Below are 24,202 nucleotides of genomic sequence, written 5' to 3'. Positions count from 1 at the left end.
TATGTTCTTTTTGGTGGTATTTTTTTGGCCATCCAGCCCCAACATTCTCATCTCGTCTAAAAAAGTGGTCTTTTTTGGCGGGTTTTCATTGGTACTCATTGAGGCTTCCGAATCTGATGTAGTAGCTACATCTCTTGAGCTTGGGGTTGTCTCTTTATTTTTGGCATTTTGACTTGGCATGTTTTTCCTTAAGTAATCAAATCGCCGTGCAAATGTATATACTCGGCCCAGTTCATAATCTTCCTTATCACGAAGAAATTTCCTTTGTTTGCGCAGTTTTATATCCTCTTCGTAGGTTTTTAAATTACCTTCCATGCTTGTTCTTAATTTATTTCCATCTTCGCTGGAGGGAAGGGAAGAGAGTTGTGCCTTGATTTCCTCTGTTTTTGTCAATGTCTTTTGTCTATCTATGCGCGCATACTTAATCAAAATATTCAGAAATTGTCCTGAGCACTGGTTAGTAGAGTCACCCCACTCTCTCAGCATTTCCGGATCTTGCTCCTCGAACGAAGGCGAGGTTAGAATTCTCAGCCCTCGTGGAATTCTTCCAACATCCACATAATTTTGAAGTGAATGTTCCTCCCACCATTTGCTTATTTCTTTTTTTTTGCATTTTTTCTAGTTCTTTTAATAAACTGATTTCGTTTTTTTCCACAGTGCTTTTCTCTGTGGAGGTTTTGGAATGCTGGGTTTCACAAAATAAAGTCTGTGCCTGTTCGCGGCGAGCATTTTCTCTATCTGCTTGTGATGCCATACTTTCATAATTAAAAAGATGTTTCAGACATATACTGGAGAGAAAGTTGTTGATGGGTAATTCTTTGCAAAAAAACAGGCCAATAAAGGCTCGTAATACTGGAGGAGAACTGGCGTTATGGAATGGCCACTTGAAATGCACATATAATAATATACTGTGCAGCACGCTTTTTCAAACCATTACGGACCAAAATCACAGAGTAAATCGGGCGGCCAGGGGAACACTCACCGATGCTTTGGAATCCCCAACCATCCTCCGATGAAAGCGAGTTCACCCGCAATCGGTTGCGTCACTCCCAGCCACGTCCGCGCCCTCTGTGCCTCTTGAGCGTTTGTCCAGGTTTGGAGCGTTGTGTCGGCAGCCCGCTAATGACTCGGTGCTCCTTCCCGTTTCCTTGTTTACAGCCGGTGCTCGTCCAGTGCCTGTCACAAGGCACGTAATTTATTTCCAAAAAGAAGAAGTTATCGCACTTCTTCCAGAGTGAGACGGCACTCGTCAAGTTACAGCCATTAAATACAGGTACAAAAGTAAAAAAACTCTATGGTTCTACTGAGTTTCTTTGTCCGTTTTCACTTTTCACCATAGTTGAATTCTATGTTTTCCTTTGTTCAAAGCATTCGGCCATTTTCAGACTTTTATATTCACTACACCTTTAGTTTAAAACATCATTAGTGTGCATCTTATAATAATGTAGTTGTTTGTGTATTCCATATGTTTTCAGGAATGAGTATATCAGAGAAACTACTTTACTAATTTAAAAAAAGGGATATATAAAGTGCATATATATATATATATATATTCAGTGAAAAACCATTGTTAAAGGGACGTTATGGTTCAAAGTAAAACCGAAAAACCCCTGAAATTCGGCAGTTATGGTAACATAAGCAACCATAACTCGCGCCACCGTGCACTGCTAACACTAACACCCTGATGACATCACATGTGCATTTACTTTTCATAAAAACTCTGTACAAGGGATTCTTATAATGCTGACCAAAAACTGTCAAGGATCATTGGGATAAATATCATGAGCTAATTAGTGCATTAAGCAATGCATTGATATAAATAGCATTCTATTATGAAGTTCTATCCAGTATACTAAGCAACTCATGCAGAAACATAGGCAGTGTGTGCAGCATACATGATGAAGGTGCCATATTCATAATCTTGCCATGTTGAATACTGAAATGATAACTGCTTTCTTATTAGAGTTTTGCGTACTGTGAAACATGTAATAAGTAGATAATAAAACCCACTTAATACATAATTATTACAGACAAAACACAAAGAGACAACAAGACATACAAATATGAGTATATACAGGGACAGTGAAGTAAACAAAAAAGCAGAAGTAGTAGCAGAAAGAGTTCATAACCTAACTGATTGTCTTTATACAGAGAAACTATTGCTCTTTTTCAAAGCTGCTACTTACCATATGTATGTGTATCACATGATGTGACTGCACCCAAAGGAAAGGAGAGTGAGTATAATGTATACAAATATGAACATATACAGGGAAGGTAGAGTAATACAAATAAAACTATGAGAAAGTGCTGATAACCCTAATGATTATCTTCATGCACAGAAAGGATTGCTCTCTTTGAAGCCTGTGTTTTCCGCTATGTATATGTTTCATATGATGTGACTTAACCCTAAGTCTACAAATATAGTACCTTTTCAATTTTTACTTCCTGACTGTTACTGAAGAAAACTATGTGGCTTCGATATGTCAGTAAAGGATAAAAAGGGAGAGCCAGCCATGTGATGTCATCAGTGATGTCATCAATGACATGTGTGATGTCATCTTTGATGTCCTGGGTGTTAGTGTTAGCAGTGCACGGTGGCACGAGTTATGATTGCTTACCATAACTGCCGAATTTCAGGGGTTTTTCGGTTTTACTTTGAACCATAACAACCCTTTAACAAAGTTTTTCACTGGATTTCATAGGTTTTTAGTAGCGCAACTTAACCATAACGTCCCTTTAACAAAGTTTTTTACTGAATTTCATAGGTTTTTAGTAGCACAACTTAACCATAATATCCCTGACTTCATATACATGTAACATAGAACATACTAACCCCCTCGTAGTGATTTTCATGTCCGCGGACTACCGCCATGTCCGCAGACATATCGAAAATCTGAGCGTGGTGAATGTAAATTTAAATAGTGTGCCCCATTTCCCCTTTGAAGCTGGCTCTTTTGTTTTTTTTTTACAGATGCTTGACAGACACCTGTTATTTTGTATTTTTTTTCTTGTTTTTTTTTCTTACTTTACTCCTAAAATCTTCACATAACCTTCTCCAAAGCAACCCTTACATTCCAAAATAGAAAGGCATTTCCCGTAAAAGATAAAGAAATGCCATCTTCTTTAAAATTAACAGCATTACTGGCATCAATATTCTCATTATTACAAAAGAACATACCATCTCTAAGCATGAAGGCACACATGCCTCGGTTGATGACACACCTAGCAATGTTTTGCTGAGGACAAAAAACTGAACTATTGTCCCATATTGCCCTAGGTAGTAATCCAGAAAAAATGACTTTCGCATTTGGAAGGATCTTCATTACGGCTTGAACCAAGCATTCCAAATCAGCCAACAAAGTAGGGGCACTGACGTTGCCCAAATGGAAAGCACCATAGTGCAAAACTACCACATGCGGACTGTTCATCGTGGCCATGTCCTCACAAACTTGTACAATTCCCTGTACATTGCAATCAGGCACAGTGCTCCACACCACCTCCACTCCTTTCACATCAAAGTTCTTTGGAACATGCCTGCATTGAGCGTACTGTTGTAAACCATACACAAACATATCTCCAAGCACCAACACCCTGACTTTCTCTACTTCTGCCATCTTCACCACACACAGTCTCTTTCAACACAAATCCACAACCTCGACATCTGATTGGCTGATCCGTACAGTCTTCTTTCCATGTTGGATTTCCTGGAAAAAAACGGATGTAGCACGCCCTGTCCACGAACAGCCGCGGTGTCCGCGGACGGCGTCCACTTTACTCTCTGTGCCATTCCCTCATTGCATACAGCTAAGCAATCACACAATTCGAATAACGTCCTCAGAATACCCCCATTTTGTGAATTTTCGAACATTTCAGGACAATTATCATTTCATTATTCAACATATTAACATTACAAATATTATACTTTCATCTTGTACTCTGCACACAATGCTATGTTTCTCCATTAGTAGCTCAGTATACCAGATAGAATCCCATAATACAATGCTACTTATATCATTGCATCGTTCAAAGCACTAATAACGGTATGATATTTATTGCAATATCCTTGACACTTTTTTCGCAACATTATAATAAAAATCCCTAGTACACAAATTCCATGAAAAGTACATACACATGTGATGTCATCAGTGATTTCATCAATGACATTTGCGATGTCATCTTTGATGTCCTGGGTGTTAGTCTTAGCAGTGCACGGTGGTGGCGCAAGTTATTTTTCATAGCTTACCATAACTTGCGATTTTCAGGGGTCTTTCGGCTGTACTTAGGACCATAACGTCCCTTAAACAAACTTTTTTTAATATCACGCAAACAATATACAAACATGGCGTTCAAAAACCAACTTCTACAGATGGCTTTACACAGAATGTTGCAAAGTAAGAATGTATGCTCGTTCACAGTGAAGGTCAGCTGCTTCCATTTTTTTCTCGGGCCCCGTAGAGGCTCACGAAGCGGACTATAAGGTTGTATTGTGTTTTGACCTTGACAGACAGAGATTGTGATGAAAGACTTCTCTTGAAGGAGTGTTGCTAAAACGTAAGAGAAGATAAAGATGAAATTTCTGAAACAAAACCACTTTTATATATTATATCACTATGCGAAAGATCGTTCACACATGCAGAGTCGTATTTTGGGACTGCACCACTCGTAGACAATGGAAATTGCAATTGTACTGTAAGTAACCCTTTAGATTATTTTATACCAAATATAATTACAATAGCGTAGCATTAAAGACCGCTCAAGTTGAACTTGTTCGTTGAAAGTGGCATAATGTTTTCTACCGCGCACTATCACCGCCGAATTGATCCCCTGTCGTTTAGAGGGCTCTGAAAACGGCAGACGACACAGGGTGGGTTAATCGAAATAATTTAACCGGTCTATAGGCGGTCAAGCGCTCTACTCGCTGTGCCACTTCACTGTAGCCTGTCAAGTGGCACAGCGAGTACAACGCTCTCTTTGACATCCGTGCACAGCTTGCTAACGCAAGTTCGAATCCCGGCAAGGCCAAACTCAGCCTTTCATCCTTCCGTGGTGGATAAATGAGCACCACACACCGTGGTTAATAATAAACACCACTTAGATACCTCACGGTTCTTAGCGCTATATGAATGGGAACATTTTATTATTTTATTATTAACATACTCCGTTGCACTATCTTCGATAGCAAATAGTTTCACGCCCTAATAAATAAAATGATGATTTTTAATGAAGATCGGCTGGTGAGACTAATTTATGTTTTTTAAAACAGGTATGTGGCCCCATTTTGCCTATGTCACGATTTACAGACTCCAGCAGATGGGGTCTTCAACTGCCAGGTGCAGGTCCAAATATGCAACTTCATGACCCTCACCATTTTATGGGACAATCGCCAAGGACCAATATGCCCTTACGCAGTACTAGCGGCTACAAACAACATACCAACCAATAGGGTGGTCTAATGGCTCGTTGTTGGAGCAACCTTCCGATTATCAGAGCGACCATTTACTGCTTTTATCATAAACCAACAGCCTATCTACCGCAAAGGAACAACGCGTGGCTCCAAATAAACTTTTCCTGATCGACAGCAGAGACAATAGCAAATCGCTGAATATTCACTAAACATTTCATGTGAAATAAATGTACTTTACCAAATGTACAATCCTGCTGTTTAGTTTTAAACAACAGTTTCATATTCCGAATTGTGGTGCACTGAGTTGTAAGCTGATCTAACCCCCTCTGTACCGCAAAGGAACATCGCGTGCCTCAACATGAACTTTTGCGGATCGACAACAAAGACAAATGCAAATTGCTGAATATTCTCTAAACATTTGATGTCAAATAAATGTACTTTACAAAATTTACAATCTTGCTGTTTGCTTTTAAATCACTGTTTCATATTCCGAATTGTGGCGCGCTGTGTGTTGTCTTCCGGGTTCTGTGTAAAGTCACTTAGGACTGCAGAGAACTGGGCGCGTTTGATGACTCACCCTGTAACGTCACGGAGAGAGGCGGGGAATATGAATGCTTTGATAATATTAGGCTTAGGGGCGGGAGATATGATTTAGTGTCGCAAAAGCAAGTCAGCCAGGTCAATAGGCCAGTTATAGGATTATCACATAATGTCGGCGCACACCAGCCGGATTTATCGTTTCTTTAGTGGATAAAAAGTCGGTTGACGCCCATAGGAAATTGTACTATTAGCGGACAAAAGGAGTGGTCTTAAAACACTTTCACCCTGACAACGAACAATACAAACAATGTTCTCAGAACATCCCCATTTTGTGTAATTGCAACCATTTCGGGACACCGCAAGTGTTCTTAGAACACATTCAACTAGACAGATTACAATACGGACAGCGTCCTGAGGACACCCCCAGTTTGTGTATTTACGAACAATTAAGTACACCACAAGTGTTCATAGCTCAATTTTACCTTCCTTGCGAACAAAAATGACACATACTCTGTCCTCTAAACACCCCACCATTTAGTTTATTTACAAAATGTCAGAACAGCCGTGTTCTCCGCGGACAAATCGAACGCAACAAAAATGTCTAGCACATAAAAAACAAAACATTGCACCTATCTCATACTCCCCCACCCTCCCCAAACACTCTTACACACCAACACACGGCACTAAATACAATTTTTTTCCACGTTTCACCGCGCTGTATGCGGTCGACGGCGAATACAAGATGGCGGGCGCCACAGAAAATCTGACGCGCTCCACGCCCCTCGCCGTCCAATCAGCGAACACGTCGCATGTCCGCGGACATGACGCAAGGCCATGGGCCAATCGGGGTGCTGTCCGCGGAGCGAACAGGGAAGTCCGTCCACGAAGCGAACACAGATATCACTAATTTTTTTGCCTCACATTTTGGTCATTTTTAAAAAAATACTGGACGGATTTACACCAAATTTGCAAAAGCACGCTTTCGGGACCAGGCCGCACTCCTGCCGCAAATTTGGTGTAAATCCGTCCAGCGGTTCGGGCTGTAGCCGTGCGCAAAGTTTTTTCCCATTCAGTCTATGGGAAAAAAAAAGTTTTGGGACCCCCCTATAACTTTTCCCCCCCGGACGAATCCTCACCAAACTTTGCAAAAGAATTCAGAGTGGGCCATATACTTTTTTTGCAAAGTTTGGTGAGGATTCGTCCAGGGGGAGCGAAGTTATAAGCCGCCCAAAAAGTGCTCTTCCGATGGAAACAGCAACTTAACCATAACTACACAGCCACTACCGTGGCTGTGTAATATATATATATACTCAATATGGATTTTGTTGTACTTAAAAGATTGCATAAATAACTAAAACGATGCACATTGATCAACAGGGTGTTCAGTTGAGGTGCTGGTTTGGGGTGTTTTGGGGAGAGTCATTAAAGGTTTGAGGCACTTTTGTTTTCTGAAAGTGGACATGACAGAGCCTTGCTTGACCAAAGAAAAGTGAGGGAAGTGAAGGAATCTGCCATGGCCAATGATGTCAAAGGGATACTTGTCATTTAGGCTGAGCCAGTGGAGTGTTTGGGGCAGAGAAATAATAGTCAAAAGTGTTGAGTGGATGACACTCAGAAGAGATATAGCATTGCCATTGTATGGTGATTGGGGGAAGCCGTTAAAGGAATAGTGCGCTCAAAAATCTTATTGTCCTGAGCGTTCTGGCATGTGGTTTTATGCAAACTGTGATTGATCATAAAAACATTTCCTATGCACCTTACCTTACATGACATGCAACAATGGTTAGTGCCCTTTTACGCTCACCTCCGCTGCAACAATCCATCGCCCCCTCCCCTCCATTCTAAACGGCCAAGGTGCCAAATCCAGTGTCTCCAGGCTCCCCTCTTGCAGACCGCGCCCCTGCAATCCATATAAGTGTGTCTCACTTTTACACATGCAAAATCAACGTACGGGGCACGGCCATCTTGGGCTAATCTTATCCGTTGCCACACCGCCCTAAATTCAACTGCCCTTGCAGCACTAAATCATATTCCCCGCCCTGAAGCTGACATCACTAGATGCGTATGGCTCATTTCAGAATGCAAATGCACGTCTCATGTCAATGCTCTCTGTGCCTCAGCTAATTACGTGTCTCCATGGAAATGGCAGGACACCTCTTGTGTCAATAAGGAAAAACAGACAACATCAGAGTTGCTTTTTCAATCATTTCACTTTTTTTTTTTTTGTATAGCCTGTGACTTGTTTCTGTTCTGTTCTGCTAACTTCGTTGCTAGGAGCCCGTGCAAACAGATACTTGTGCTAGCATTGCTATCAATTCTAATGTTGTTGTATAATGGCAACAATACAGCCCTACCAGTATGAGCCAGAGTATTCCGAGGGGGAATTATTTGATATAGAAAGATGCAGAAACAATGGGACATCGGACGACAGTTGGGAAGATGAATCACTGGATCCTGAGCCAGAGCATAGTTGCATGGAAGACGTTTCCACCTGGTGTACCTGTAATTGGTGTGAGGTCATGCCAACCGAAGAGGAGAACTGCTGCTGCAGAGAAAACTCTGGATTATTGGCTTACATATCGGAAGAAGGGACACTGCCGCAATGCATTACCGAGCTGCATGACTTCAGGACAGCCTGTCTCACAAGGTCCGTGTTGAGGATTATGATGGTGCTTATGCACAATCTTCGCACAACAGTTCGCCCTCGCAATCCAAGTAACGAGTAAGTGTACTCAAGATTTCATGTCACTTTGACCACTGAGGCCACTAACATTTGTTGTTTGTCTCCTATATTGTCGTAACTTTCATCTATCACTGCCAAATGAATGTAGTCTGGCAATTTAAAACATCTCTCATGCTTTGGGGAAATCATAGTGGTCATCTGATGTGGCTTTCAATTTCAACTAAGAAACAATATTCCTCTGTCCCCCAAACATTATGGATTGCATGGGTGTTCACTTTTGTAATGTGTTTACACTTTAAAGCCGAAGTTCATTGATCCATGAAGTAACATTTGTACGGGCAACTATGCCATAGGATACTGGAAGCATTTTCATCTAAGGTGTGTACACTTATCAGGTTCATTTAAATACAGTATGTATGTTTCTCTTTCACAGGTGGTATAGGCTGGTGGCCTATCGTTCATTTACATGGTAGCTTCATGCGAGGCTTGGATACCACGTTTGACGAGTAATAACTGCCTGTGTCATTGGAGCCATTAGTGACAAATTCCCCAGTGACTGTGGACAGTACAGGGGATTTTCCCACACTGTGCTGCAACCCGAATTATACAATGTGTAGTACATTTGTGCCATCAACATCAGCAACAAAATAAAATACAAATGATCTTTTATGAATACTTGTTTCAATTTTTCAGTGAATCAGGGGCACACTCACTTTTCTATGAGTGACATGCAACAATGGTTGGTGCCCTGTCACAATCCATCCACCTCCAATATAAATGGACAAGGTGCCAAACCCAGTGTCTCCAGGCTCCCCTCTTGCAGACCGTGCCCTGCAATCCACTTTTGTGTCTCCCTTCAGCAGTGTTCCGGACCTTGTCTGCACGCCTCTAACCCATCCATCCCCCCTCCGCTATCAATGGCAGTTTGCACATGTGGCCCTGCCCTCCCAAGGGGGCTGGCAGGGTGGGAACAGCCAAGGGGCCAAACACCATGTACACTTCAAAGGTATCTTCCTCACAGGGGCATTGTACACATGGCCTCCCCAGACCCTGTGTCTCCAGGCTCCCCTGAAGCAGAACACGTCAGAAAGTTGTCACACATTCACATACAGACCCACTTTTCTAATCCTTCATGAACCCCTTGATATTTATCCGCAGAACATCTCTGACCACTGGATAACCTGGGTATCACTGGTCAAGCTCTGGGGTGGCTGACCTCCTTCCTCTCCAATCGACCCTCCCAGGTCCAACTGGGTTCCTTCCTCTCTGACATCTTTTTCTCTACCTGTGGTGTCCCCCAAGGATCTAACCTCTCCCCCTGGCTGTTCAACCAGTATCTGGCACTTCTTGCTCACCCCATCACCGCTCTCTGTCCCAACTTTCAGTGCTATGCGGATAATACCCAGCTCATTTTCAGGCTACCCTCGGCCTCCTCTTCCCCTTCCCTAATCTCTTACTGTCTTTCTGCTATCCAGGAATGCTGTACCGCCAACGACCTCTGCCTTAATGCCAGTAAGACTGAGATTCTACTTATCGGCACACCCACTCCCTCCTTTCCTGCAACTCTCTGGCCGGCCTCCCTTGACCCTCTTCCGGCTCCTACCTGCAAGGCAAAAAACCTCGGGGTCATCTTTGACTCCACACTCTCTTTCTCTCCTCACATATCTGACGTCTCTAAGAAGTCACACTACCAGTTACACCTCCTCAGAGGTATCCTTCCTTTCCTCTCCTTCCCCCAGAAGCTCACTGTCTCCAGAGCCCTGGTTCTCTCAAAGATGGACTACTGCAACCGCCTCTATCTAAATCTTCCTTCCTCTACTCTCCGCCCTTTGCAACTCATCCAGAACAGGACTGCGAGACTTGTCCTTGGCCTCAAGCCCAGGGACCGTATCTCTCCAGGACTGAAATCGCTACACTGGCTCCCAGTGGCTGCAAGGATTAAGTTCAAAACCCTCTGCATTGTCCACAAGGCCTTCTGGGGCCTTGGGCCAAAATACCTTCAACTCTCTCTTCCTAAATATCTTCCTTTTCGAGCTCTTCGCTCATCCACCTCCAACTACCTCAGGATCAGCCGCTTCTCCAAGCAACGAGCTGGGGGTAGATCTCTCTCCGCAGCAGGGGCCTCCCTCTGGAACAGGCTTCCTGCCTCCCTGAAACTTGAGGAGAACCATCTCCGGTTCCGGAAGCACCTCAAAACCTTCCTCTTTACCTTCGCTTTCTCTCCCTCTTTCCCCTGCTAAATCACTGAACCTGCACTGAATCTGCAACTGGGCCACTCACCGATCTCGGTCCTTGGCCCAGCCACTCTTCTCTGCACTGCCTACCTTCACTACGGGACTGTCTCTGTATCCTACAGCCCCTTCTCCCGGCACTTACCTTGCACTTGCCACCAGCTGGCCCTATTATTTCTCTTGTATTCTACTAGCCATGTACTGTACTTCCCCTCTCCCCTTCACTTTGCACTTTTCCCAGTCCCCCTACCCTTGCACTTTCGTGATCTGAATGACACCTGGCCTAGTTGGATCGTTGTCTGTCTCTCCTTGTCCCCCCCCCTGCCTCTTCACGCCTTGAAACACTTGTGTATAGGCGCGTTACAAATGACATATCATATCATGTCACCTCTTGATTTTGCTACCTGTGAACATCTGTGAGCACTGGAAGTCAACTCTTGATCATGCTACATGTGAACATCTGTGAGCACTGGAAGTCAACTCTTGATCATGCCACCTGTTCTCCTGCTACTAACTCCCCTGCTTGCTGAATCTAATTGTTTGCCAGTCAAGGTAAGGGCTGGTCAACTTTTAACTTCACTGATTTCAAAATTTCTATCTATTTCGACCGAATGTACCCAGTATTGTTATGTTCATTCATCTCAATGACTTTAACAATGTCTAATGTTTCAATTGTTCTGATTTCGATATAGAGTACATTTTATCATTGTCAATTTTAATAAAATTGCATCTTTCTCGGACCATGTCTATAAGCATGTTTCCTTTTGATGCATGAAAGTACATTCAACGGACGAGTAACACATTACGATTAGCACCACATCAATCAATTCTGTATGTATGTCAATTCTGTATGTATGTAGTATTCAACTACGCTACACAGGTTTTGCTTCTTTGAACAAAACAAATATGGAATGGAAAACTGCGATATAATTCCATCAATCTCATGCATTCAGTACAGATTTTGTGTAATTGTTTATACTTTTTTAATACAGATCGTGTCGAATTTTCAAGAATGCCTGCTTGTATGGTTTTGGGTTGCAGTTCTAGGAGTCATGTCAAAAGTCAGGGTTCAATCCTGCATACATTCCCAAAGGATATTAATTTAATAAGAAGATGGGTTCGACATTGTGGTTCTGTTGTGGACGAGATTGAAAGTAGAGCCCAGACTGTCTTTGAAGACTTGAGGGCCAATCGATTTTGTATCTGCAGCCTGCACTTTATCCAGGATATTTACGACCAATCGACGAGCACAAAAAAGGGTCGACCCTGAATGTTTTGTAAATTGCTTCCAAATGCAATTCCAACTCCATTGATGCACACGCTGCCTCAGGTGAGTCCCGGGTGATGAATTAGCTGTAGGCAGTGGGTTACTGAACAGGTAACTCCATGAACGGATCAGTGCTTTCGGTGTAAATGTGTCTTACTAAAGTCTGCATATTTACCAGATTGTATTACATTTGAACTATACCACATTTTACTACACATCTGTCCCTGTTTTATGGAGCCTCAAATGAAGTAATTATGACCATGGAAACCAATGCCATAGTGCCCTTCACAAGAAGCATAATGTTTTCGTAATCGGTTGCTTGACATGTCAATTTTTTTCTAGTAGAGCATACTGACGGAAGCACAGACCCTCACAAGTGACGAAACCGCCAACATGTCCAGTATACCAATGCTGAGCCCTACAGTTTTGCAGAAGTTCATATTATCGACAGTTGGATCTTCCCACATAGCTAATCCAAATCTAATCTTTGTGACAATGCACTGAAAATGAAGGAGCAAGATTTTGCATCCATTTCTTTTCCGAAGTCAACAACAACTTCAAGCACCTGTCGGGTAATTTAATTTCACTTTTCAATTATGAGAATGTATTATGCTTGGAATTTAAAATAATATGGTATCGTTTATGGATCATGTAGGTTATTTACATTATGTGTCATTTATGGGTTACTCTTTATATGTACCATTGTCTGCATCCCATTGTCTCTGTTCCATTTTGCTGTTTTCATCCATACTAAACCAAGTACTGTGTTACATGAGGATGCTGGTACTTGACTACAATTACATCATCCTTTGTAGCTGGTCCAGAGTATGAGGTATGCATACTGATAGTTCCCTTGAATGAAAGAAAGTAAATACTACATAGGATACTATTAGACAGTGACATTCATATAAACGTGCAGCAAAATGTTGTTGGACCATTGCTACAATGTGAGAACTCGACAAGACAAAACTGAATATAATGAAGATGCTTTTGAATTCCTCACTGACCACTTGACACAATCTACACCGGCAAAAAACAGTCCACCCAATAAACAACAATCAACATTGATGCTTTCTCCAATTCGTGTGCAAATAACACAAGGTGAACTAACAGAGACTGACGCTTCAACACAAATGACCGTCAAACTTGCCAAAGATCTTGACTACAGTTTCTCTAGTTTGGCCGATTTGTCCACCACAGTTGAGTCCCAATCCACAATCATGCAGGATGATTGTCTAATAAAGGAGCAGAAATACATTGGGCCTCATTTCGAGATTGGAGGTAGACATGGCGCTAATAGCTCCATGGCTGCCTCCAATAATGGTACCGAGTCCGCCCTCATTCAATGGGGAATGACCGGTCTAGTCAGACCTTTGCAGGACCGCTCAGTCCCCATTGAAAATACCATTCCCCATTGCCATTTGAGACCCCATAGGGCTCAATGTGAATGGGGAAGGTGTAAATAACGGTACCGTAATTTGCGGTACCATTATTTGCTCCATGGACCCTTTGTGGCTCCCGCTAAGGGACCTCGGAATAGGGCGCAAAGGGATTACCGGCACTGGTGTCCTTACCGGTGCCGGTAATCCCTTTGCGCCAGCCTCGGAATGAGGCCCATTGTATTCAACAGCTGCCTGGTAGATATTATACTGATGCTGAAATGTGTCCATCCAGTAAGAGGGAAAATATGCGGGGAGCCATTAGTGAATGTGTATTACAAGGCACTAACCTGAAAATTCAAGCCACGTGTGTCCACCTCCATGATACAATTTCATGGTCCTTTCAATGGATGCTGGGCAAATTGCCAGCTGGAAATCTACTGTGTTCAGCAGCTTTACTTTTCAGTGGCTCGACTTTTAGTAAGTTGTCCAGTTTCTGTTTATTTGTGGGACTTCAGTTCCTTGCTAAAACACAGTATTCCAAATATCCAAGAGAATTCCTATTCCCTGCTATTAGTCAAACCTGTAAAACTTAACAAATGTCAATTGAAAGTACATTCTCTGACAAACAGTTCAGGCTAGCTGGCAACGGACAGTGTGACAGCCCCGGACTTTCCACAAAGTACTGCACATACCACTTTCAGGACATGGAAACTAACAAAATGGTGAGTTCGGCAGTCATGCAGGTGTCCCAATGTGAATCCTGAGTGGCCATGGAGAAGCGTGGTTTAATAAAATCCCTCGAACATCTTCAATAGAGGGGAATGCAAATAGACCTCATAGCCATTGACAAACATGTTTCAATAGCCAAGGCTATGGAAGAGCAGTTTCAAAACATTTGCCATCAATTTGATGTATGGCACGTTGCCAAATCAGTCAATAAAAAAATTGCAGCTGCTGGTAAAAAAAGGGTTCGGAAAATATTTTACAGCGGTCTCAATCTCTCAGCAACCATCTTCCGTGGAGCTCCAAAACTTGTGATGGGTCTATGGACATTCTTCTTGAAAAATGGCACTCATTGATACACCACTGTTCCAACGTTAACTCATGGACAGAAAACCAACATTTTTACCAATGTGCACATGGACCTGTAGAGGAGGTGCCAAGCTCGATTTGCACTCCAACCGCCAGGAACTTTCACGCCGAAATATGTGATGTATGATGAGCAAATAAACCAGCAGAGGGCAGCAGTTTGGCTCTCTCCAATACCTATCAGAATAACAGTACCTGTTGAAGTACCAACACATAAGAAAACCTGGACAGTATGGTACCCACTGAGAAAACCATATTGACAAGTGAGATAGAATGACGATTGTCAGAATACAATACCTGAAGAAGCTAAAAAGATACTGGAGGAAGATGAATGGTGCCATCATAAGAACCCAGACCGACTCACATATAGAAGATATGAAGACCTGAGAATGACAAACGAGATGAAATATCATGGATAAGTAACATCCTGAGCTTAAAGTGAAAAAAAATTGATGTTGAGATGTCAGAAATGATGCCATATGCATGATGAAGTTATCCAGTTAGTTTAAACGGGTACATATGCAAAGTAACCGCAAGAAGCTCAGAAATCATGAGGCTTGCTTATGCTAAGTAGTAAAATAGATTGTGGCAAGCGAGCACTTTATATAAGTATACTTCAACTACGCACAAGAGCAGAATCAACCAAAGGTTACTAAATGTCTCAAGAGGAGAGTTTTGCTGCAAACAAATTGAGAATTAAAGACGGAGAGAAACTCAGACGAAGGTAACCATGCCAAAAAGCCAAAATTGTATCAGCTGAAATAGACCAACAGTGGATACAATTAAGAGAAAGAAGAACAGAGATCCTGTTCAGAAAGGTCAAGATAAGCCACAGATGGCAGACGACTGGCAGATCTAAATCAAATATATGAAATTGCATGAAGGAAATGCCGATTTCACAGTGTCATAATCACATGACCAGACCAGCAGGAAGGGATGAAACTTTCACACCTACGTATGGACCTTTGCCATACACAGACTGTGATGCTGGAAATGCATTGGAGGGACAGGACCTCCGTATCCTTGTCCTTTACTGCTTTTCATCATGTGTTCTGTCGTGTTTTCCGCGGAGGAGTTCATGTGGGACTCCTGGCGGTGCAGCTCTCTTTCTTTTGGTTTAGTGAACGGACTTGTGGGATACCCTATGGCACCCACGGTTAGGGGTACAACCCTGTGCCCCTAGTGTATGTTCTTGGGCACCTGTGGGTGGCCCACAGAGCAGGGTATGGGCCGGTGGCAGCTCAGAACACCCGTAGATTTTAGAGAAGTGTCCTCCTGAATGGCCAACCTTCTACTGTTTTGAGAGACACTGGGGCAAGCATGACAGTGGTGGACAGGACCCTGCTCAAGCCAGAGGACTATGTAGATGCTCCTCTGAGAACCACCAGGTTAGCTCGTGGGCCTCCCAAATTATCGCCTGTAGCCCACACTCGTAATTGGAGACAAGACAGCAAAGCTTCCTGTCCTGGTTCAGGACAACATCCCTGCTAACATTCTGTTAGGTAACGATCTAGTCGAGTTGGGATTGATCGCGGATGGTCTTCCCATGATTGCTGCTGCGGTCACTAGGTCACAGGTGACACCGGGTCTGGCTGTGAGTCAGGTACCCGAGCCAAAGGCGCGGCCTACGGCACGACGAAGGAAGAGCAAGAAGGCCACCTCTGTGGAGGGAGCTCCTTCTCTTCCTGCTGTTCCTACAGCACCCATTGGGATCCATGCTCCGGACGGGCTGGGTCCAGTGGTAAACCCTGTCTCAAGTCCTGTGGGAGAAGAGCCATAAAACTCTCCTGTGGGAGAGGTTCTCAACCCAGAGGATCATCCCGATCTTTAAGGCTTGTTAGCTGAAGGGGGAGAGACAGAGAGTGTCCCTCTCTCGAGGGTCTGAGGAAACAGGCCCTGTCCCAGGCCCAAGGAGAAGTGCCTAGGACTTTCCAGATTTATTGGGAGGGTGAGCTCCTTGTTAGTGAGCCTACTAATCCTGAACCTGGTGCCCTGAAGAGGTTGGTGGTACCCCAGGTTTACAGGCCCTTCCTACTGCAGTTGGCGCATGAGGTGCCCTTAGCTGGTCATCTTGGTACCAAGAAGACTAAACAGAGGCTCTCTGCCCATTTCTACTGGCCTCGATTCGGAGTAGAAGTGGAGTCCCACTGCAGGACCTGCCCAGCTTGTCAGTTGTCTGGCAAGACTGGAGGCAGTGTCATTGCCCCACTGTAGCCAATGCCAGTGGTTGGCACACCGTTTGAGAGGGTGGCCATCGGCATTGTCGGTCCCCTTGACCCTCCCACGTCAGGTGGACATAGGTTCATCCTGGTTTTGGTAGATCATGCCACCAGGTACCCTGACGCTATACCCCTTCGGACTGGAACTTCCAACGTGGTCGCCCGGGCCCTCCTGGGCATTTTCACCCGCGTTGGATTCCCCAAGGAGGTTGTCTCTGACCGAGGATCCAACTTCATGTCAAGTTACATGAAAACCATGTGGAAAGAATGCAGGGTAACCTACAAGTTCTCCACTTCTTACCACCCCCAGACCAATGGTCTGGTTGAGAGATTTAATAAAACTCTCAAGGGCATGCTAGGTGCTTTGGAAGAGCCCCTAAGGAGGAAATCGGATCTCCTCCTGCCATGCCTGCTGTTTGCTTACCGAGAGGTACCTCAAGAGGGTGTTGGTTTCAGCCCCTTTGAGTTGCTCTTTGGACATCCCGTGAGGGGGCCCCTCACCTTGATCAGAGAAGGCTTGGAAGCCACCCCTCCTGGTCTCGCCAAGCATGTGGGGGACTATGTGTTAGGCCTCCGACGGAGGATGACACAGATGATGGTTCAAGCAATAGCGAATCTCAAGGCCAGCCAGGAATTGAACAAATACTGGCCTGACCTTAAAGCATGCAAAGTGGATTGGACTCCGGGACAGGAGGTCCTCGTGATGGAGCCTACCAAGCCTCGGGCATTGTCAGATAAATGGACTGGACCCTTCAGGATAATCTCCAAGATGGGCGAGGTCAATTATCTGGTTGACATGGGAATCCCAGGGGTAGCCCCTCAGGTATTCCATGTTAATAGGCTCAAGCCTTTTCACAGGCGAGAAGAAGTCTCATGTCTCTTGTTAGCTTCAGAGCAATAAGAGCATGAGAGTGAGCCCCTTCCTGATTTGCTGCATAGCAACCCTCAGGATGGCTCAGTGGAGGGAGTGCAGCTCTCTCCAGATTTGACAACCGAGCAGCAGAGGGCCTGCAGGACTTTGCTCCAGCAGTATGCCTCTCTATTTTCGCTGACGCCAGGCCTTACACCTTGGTGTAAGCACGAGATTGACACTGGTGACAGCGTGCCTGTCAAGAGCAGGAGCTACCGAATGTCAGATATGGTTAAGAACCACATCCAGGCTGAGGTTGCCAAGAAGTTGGATCTGGGTGTTATTGAACCCTCAACCAGTCCCTGGTCCAGTCCCGTGGTCCTTGTCCCCAAGGCAAGTTCCCAGGCAGGTACCAAGGATTGGAGGTTCTGTGTGGACTACCGAGGAGTCAATGCCGTCACCAAAACCGACGCGCACCCATTGCCCAGGGCTGATGAGCTTGTGGACACCATAGGTGCTGCCAAATTTGTGAGCACCTTTGACCTCTCCTCGGGCTATTGGCAAATAGCTCTGACGGGTCATGCCAAGGAAAAGACGGCGTTCTCCACCCCAGAGGGACTCTACCAGTTTAGGGTCATGCCTTTTGGGTTGAACAATGCCCCTGCCACCTTCCAGAGATTGGTCAATCATGCTCTCAGTTGGCTGGAAGCCTTTTGTGTGGCTTATTTAGACGACATTGCCGTCTACAGTGCCACTTGGGAAGAGCACTTGACACATCTGGGTAGAGTGTTGCAGGCCTTAAAAAGGGCTAACCTCACTATCAAGGCCACCAAGTGCCAGATAGCGCAGGGGAAAGTCACGTATCTTGGTCATGAGGTAGGAGGGGGTCAAATCCAACCTCTCCCCAGTAAAGTACAGGATGTACAGGACTGGGAGACTCCCACTACTCAAACCCAGATGAGAGCCTTTTTGGGTCTCACTGGGTACTATCGCAATTTCATGGCAGAATATGGAACCATAGCTGCACCAATGACACCTCTGACTTCACTCAAGCAGCCTAGGAAGGTCAATTGGACTGAAGACTGTCAGAGGGCCTTTAATGGCTTGAAAGAAAGTCTGTGTCGAGCACCCGTGTTGTGTGCGCCTGACTACAGCCGACCCTTTATCGTCCAGACGGATGCCTGCGACACCGGAATTGGAGCTGTCTTGTCCCAGTTAGATGACAAAGGGAGAGAACATCCTATCATATTCATCAGTAGACAACTCAAGGGTAGAGAACGTAGGTGGGCTACTGTTGAAAAGGAATGTTTTAGCATAGTTTGGAGCCTTAGGCGTTTTAGGCCCTACCTTACGGGGTCTACCTTCAAGGTCCAAACAGATAATAAGCCCCTAAAGTGGCTTATGCAGATGAAGGGTGAGAACCCGAAACTGCTCAGGTGGTCCATTAGCCTGCAAGGGCTAGACTTCACCATAGAGCACCGACCAGGGAAGAGTCACGATAATGCAGACGGCCTTTCCAGAAGGTATGTTGACCATCTGGGTGAGGGTCTCTATCCCGTGGGAGATTAGGCACCCTCCACCTCAGTCTGGGGGGGGCGACTGTGATGCTGGAAATGCATTGGAGGGACAGGGCCTCCGTATCCTTGTCCTTTACTGCTTTTCATTGTGTGTTCTGTCGTGTTTTCCGCGCAGGAGTTCATGTGGGAATCCTGGCGGTGCAGCTCTCTTTCTTTTGGTTTGGTGAACGGACCCGTGGGATACCCTTATGGCACCCACAGGTGGAGGTACAACCCTGTGCCCCTAGTGTATGTTTTTGGGCACCTGTGGGTGGCCCACAGAGCAGGGTATGGGCTCGTGTCAGCTCCATGCTGAATGTGACAGGTGCGCGGCGTATCCTCCATTTTGGGATACCCCGGCCCTGCCATTGGGATCCGTTGATTCCTGATGGAAAACAAGATGGCCCGGGTGGCCTCTTGCTTTCTATTACCCATTACCTTGTTTTCCCAAAGTCCTGGGAAGCCCTGACTCTGTCCCTTCCCCCTGACTGGCTGTTGGGTGGAAGTGCCATATATGGTGTTGTTGTGAAGTCCCGGTCAGACTAGCTGGAGCCTTCCCGGTAATGTATGTTGTGGGTACCTCCTGTGGGTGGGACCTGGGTGAATAGAGTGTGTGACGAATATGCATTCTGTGTTGTGGGTGTCTAGTATCTGGTGGTCGACACAATGACTGAGACAACCCTGCCCGAAACCGGTATGAATGCAGCTTGGAGTGTTGAATGGCTCGGTAATTATCCCAATACACATAACTTGTTGTGAGTGTCTGGAGAGAAGTGAATGGCCTGAATACCTCGTGTGCCTGATTGGCTGCCTGCCTGCATGAATGCCCGTAGTCGTGATTGGATGCTTGAGTGTGACCCAGCGGAATGAATGGGAGATCAACAGTATATCTGGGGACCTCTCACTGCTAGGTATTGTGTTCAGAAGCTCAAGTCCACTACGACGAGTAACTGGATTAACTGACTCTTGACCTTGAAGCCCTGCTGGACGAGAATAATTGCTGTTGCTCTCCTTCACAATCCGAAAGCTGCTGTGCCTCCAAGGACTGACCCAGAGAGGACCTGGTAAGGCGCCCTCTTCCCGAGCTACGAGGGACCATCGTGCACAGCTGATCTTTGCCAACGCTCCCTGGTAGACAGACCTTTGACAGGCTGCCGACCCGATACGGGGACTGCTGTGGAACTCCAAGGAGAAGCACCCGGACTGTTGTTCCGGCACTGTCGACGACCGCCGTCGCCGACCGGAGCCGCCGTGCTCCCGTATGCCTAAGAACTTCAATTGATCATCGGACCCTCACGTCTGCATCGGCATCCGCTGGTCTCCCGCTGGAGAAGGCCTGACCGTCGACGCGAGGAGCATCCACCGGTGGGTTTCCCGCCACCTACAGACTGCAGAGACGCCGACGACTCGATGACCTTGTTGGGCCACAGTTCTTCGTCATCTCTTTGTGGTCCAGAACTATCGTTACCGAGGTGCCCCGCACGCCTCTTCCTTGCAGGACGCCGACGCTCTGTCATCGACGAGCACCGCTAGGAATGAAGCTGTCACTTCCCTGCCGTAGTTCACCCTGTTCACCGTCGGACGTTCAACGACCCGTGACTCCCGCCTTAAAGGGAGGGCACTCAAGAAGGGCCGTCGATTCCCCGACACCGAGCGCCAAGTTCCCTGACACCTCTCGACGATACGTGGCTCCCGCCTGAAAGGGAGGCACTCAAGAAGGATCGGTCGGTGCATCGTTGGAGTACTCTACTCTACCAGGTACATTGGGGGGGTAAAACCTTAATAGGAAGAAGTAAGTCTATCAAACATTATATGGACTGGGCTTGTGCTATATATCTTTATTTACAGGTTGCCCAGGTGGGGGGATCTCCACACAGAACTGTGTCTAGGTAACGGGGCCAGCATTCTGCCTATTGTTTCAACCATCTTACGTTCCTGCCTATCTCTATTGCTGGTTTACTCGTTATTGATCTGTGTGACATTTTAACCGTACAGTTGATGCACTTTAATGAGATTTGATAACATTAGTGGTACCACTCTAGACGTGTATATATTTATCATTATTGACGTCCAAGTACAAAGTGCGTTATTGTGATCGTGTACCTACCTTTGAATATTAATTATATAAAGACTGTGTTTTCAGTAATACAGTGTGTCGACATTCCTTTGTGGGGGTTCGGGGACTACACTGTACTTAAGAACCAGCCTGCATCACCTCCTGAGAAGCTAGGCCTTGATTGCTCGTCCATTGCTACCTTATAGAGAATCTTGGCTGGGGTCTTCTGTGCCTCTCCTCTACCATATAGAGAGCAGAAGTACAGACAACCCCTACCAGTCTTTACACAGACGCCATTACTTTCCCAGACCAAGAAGCAGACTTGAGGCCAACCACAAAGAAATAATTGACACATGACTACTGAGGTGATGATTGATTGTAATAATAATTGGCGGGAGGCTGGGGTGCAGACAAACTCCCTGCACCTGGCTGGCCATTCTGCACGCTGCTAAGAGCAAGTGGAAAAGTATGAGTGGGGTTGATGCGAACCCAATCCTAGTGGACCGTGTAATCTAGAGTCCTATACTTAGTAGATCCAATGATACGTCGTACTTTTAGTGACATTTACAGTATCCATTTTGAAGGGAGGGCTTAGTTGCCCCGCCTAACATTGTTTATCCATTATCCTTTCCACGTTATCATATACAGATATAGTACTTATATTAAAGTTACCTTCCTAGAACCAATAAAGTAGCATGCTAAGTTTTAAGAGTTACACGTCAGTGATGATGAGTTTTTGGTATAAATGTTATGTTTTTTCTGAAATTATTTGGAGTTGAAATGAGAAGGAAGATTGAGCATTGCTGATATTCATTGAACTTCCCTTTTTTTGTACTTGTCATTAAACAGGCTCCCAAAACTGCCAAACTATTGAGTCGACATTATTGATTTGGTTCAAGAGTGCAAATCTGCATCCCCATCCATCTCAAGAGTGCTGCTGCTCATCTTAAAGTGCTGTTTGGAAGCCCCCATTCCTATGGGCTGACTGGGTTCCAACCTGCACACTTGGTAGCAGAGATTGATGGTTATCGATTAGAATCGCTTAGATAAGACACCCATTTGCCATCAACATAAGTAACTTAGGGTCCTCTGCAATATCACAAGTCCTTTGCCATCGAGCTGAGTAGAATGAGAGGCTCCCCGTTGATAGTGGTTAGTCTAAGTAAAAACCCTGCAGGTTAGGTCTGAAGGGACCTTTGCTTTCCCCCATAAACCCCTTCCCACTTCTACAAGCAGCTGATCGGACGAATAGCACGGAGAGGTGGTAACAAAGGCAGTGATCCCGAGCATCTGGAGAGGAGAAAAAAAATGCGGACAGTGAGTGAAAAAAGAATACTTTGGCTAAAAGTTGCATGCCCTAGAACAAGTAAAGGGAAGGTAACGAGGGATGTGGGACAAAAATAGCGTCAAAGTAAGAGTAAAATGTATATATAAGGGGAAAATATTGACTTGAGGGTGGCTGAGAAATAGAGAGAGATACTGGGAGGTCCCGAGAAATAGCGAGAGATACCGGGAGGATACCCAAGAAATAGAGAGAGGAGTACACTCCCAGATATCTAGGTTTTAATATAGAACTAGAAGACGTCTGCATTTAAAGACCTGAATTAATAGGACAACGTAGGCGACCAGAATCGATTAAAAGCGATCTGAAAGTAATGGGCTTACATTCCATGTCGGAATAATAATAGGGGCAGAAATGCATCCGAGGAAGCAGATGGCATGAGATTTATGTAGCCGGCCGGAGTCTGTCTAGTCTGTTGTGTCTGTCTTGTGTTTTCCTTTTTTCTGACATGACGAGGTAAGAACATTTTTGTGGAAATAGCATGAAAATTGTGCGATTGAATAGACAAAATGTTATATGGTATGAATTGATGGTTGTTGTTTGAAAAAGTAAAAGTAAAATTTTTTGTGAAAAAACTGGATTGGAGCTTGCGACGATTGGCACTTGTTCATATTGTTGATCTTGTTTGTGAAATGTAAAGCATAACAAAGTGTTATATACAAGGAGAGGATAAATACATTTACCTATGGAAGATGTTACTCTGTTAGTACACTTGTGCAAACAGTTGCCAAAACATGCACCTAAGCTGAAGAAGTACAGTGCAGAATGGGTTAAAGGAAAAGCAGACAAAATGTTTATGCCATGGCCCGAAGGAGGATCGCTATCTAAAACGGTCCTGCAGCACATGACAACATATTTACAAGCCACGTATACTGGCAAAAATGTAAACAACTAGCTAGTTTAGAGCTTTGGAAGATGTACCAAGAGGAAAAGGAGGAGGAGGCACCATTAGATTGGATACTTAACATATGCAGAGAGGAGGGTGAAACGCCTTCTGCACCACCCAACCCGCCTGAAACAAAAAGCAAAGCTAGTAAAGACAAAGGATTATATCCGTTGAGGGAGCTTAAAGCTGCCACAGGATATAGCAACCCGTCATAACAGTAACCTACGCAAAGTAGTGACGAAAGCCCAGAGAAAAGCAGAGAAGGAGATATTGTCTCCAAAGTTCTGAGGGACAAGGAGAGACGTGAAAAAGAAAAAGGAGATCACACACAAGCAAGTACATCTCTAGATACAGGTAGAGAGGGAAAGAGATGGTAAGGAGATGAGGATAGGACTGATGAGATGGTACTCAGAGAGAACACATGGATGGGAGGTCAGATGTTATTGAAACTTGATGGTAAAGATATTGAGGACATGATTCAAAAGGGAGAGCCAGACGATTCAAAAGGAAAGAGAAGGAAAGGGGAGAAGAGAATAAAATGACAAAGGGATGAGGAAATACAAAGGGCAAATGAATGAAGAGATGCACAGAAACAAGAAGAAGATAGGGTCACAGAGGAAGCGAGGAAGCACAGAGAGTTCGATGACGACATAGAACGTAAGTGAAGACGGAGAGCATGGGATCTTGAATATCTGGA

Source organism: Ambystoma mexicanum, chromosome 5p (genome assembly GCF_040938575.1).
Source record: "Ambystoma mexicanum isolate Mex_15411 chromosome 5p, UKY_AmexF1_1, whole genome shotgun sequence".
Lineage (NCBI taxonomy): Eukaryota > Metazoa > Chordata > Amphibia > Caudata > Ambystomatidae > Ambystoma > Ambystoma mexicanum.
Note: the sequence above shows the minus strand (reverse complement) of the source record.